The sequence below is a fragment of the Elephantulus edwardii genome, unplaced genomic scaffold, assembly GCF_000299155.1.
Source record: "Elephantulus edwardii isolate Elephantulus edwardi_28Jun2011 unplaced genomic scaffold, EleEdw1.0 scaffold00145, whole genome shotgun sequence".
Taxonomy (NCBI): Eukaryota; Metazoa; Chordata; class Mammalia; order Macroscelidea; family Macroscelididae; genus Elephantulus; species Elephantulus edwardii.
Window position 1 is genome coordinate 579,644 of NW_006399895.1, and position 631 is coordinate 580,274.

Consider the following 631-nt stretch of genomic DNA (forward strand, 5'->3'; position numbering starts at 1 on the left):
GGCCGGGCCCCGCAGGAAGGACGGCACGAACTCGGCGGCGTGGACGTTGGGCACGAAGGGGTTGACGTTGAGTTGCCGGCTGAAGGCCGCGCTGAGCTGCTCACGCTGGGCCTCGGCCGCCGCCGACGCCGCCAAGGAGGCGCTGCCGCCGCACGGGCCCAGCCCGGGGGCTTCCACGTCCGCCTGGTCCCAGCAGTCGGGTGCCGAGTCGAGTCGCTGCTGCTGCTGCCGCTGCTGCCCCTGCCGCCGCCGCCGCCGCCGCCGCCCCCGCCGCCACTGCCCGGATCCATGATCGGGGGGCCCTGTGTGTGGTAAAGAGAGGGCGGGAAATGGAGGCGGGGGCGACGAGCCCGGGAGGAGCAGGCCGCGCTGATCCAGGGAAGGCGGCGAGACAGCAGGACCTGGAGTTGGCGACCCAATTCCCAGCGTCGCCCTAGCGGCAGCTCCAGATCTGATTCGGCGCTCCCGACGACGACGGCGGCGGCGGCGGCAGCGACGGCTCTACCCTCCTCCTCGTGTGTGCGAGCGGATCTCCCACCCAACCCCAACCACCTCCTACTGCCTCACTGCCAACCCCACGCCCGGCACGGATTGACCCCTCGCCGCCACCCGTACCTTCGCCTTGGTAGTT

The 631-nt window shown here is 72.4% G+C and overlaps 1 pseudogene across 1 annotated transcript in view; it reads right to left on the reverse strand.

Annotated features, from left to right (window-relative positions):
- Nucleotides 1-290, reverse strand: part of LOC102843031 — a 36,911-nt pseudogene extending 36,621 nt beyond the window's left edge. The window contains exon 1 of the transcript XR_438942.1: nucleotides 4-290. The product of XR_438942.1 is annotated as a eukaryotic peptide chain release factor GTP-binding subunit ERF3A-like (transcript). The remainder of the gene's footprint in view (nucleotides 1-3) is intronic.
- Nucleotides 291-631: the final 341 nt, after the last annotated feature.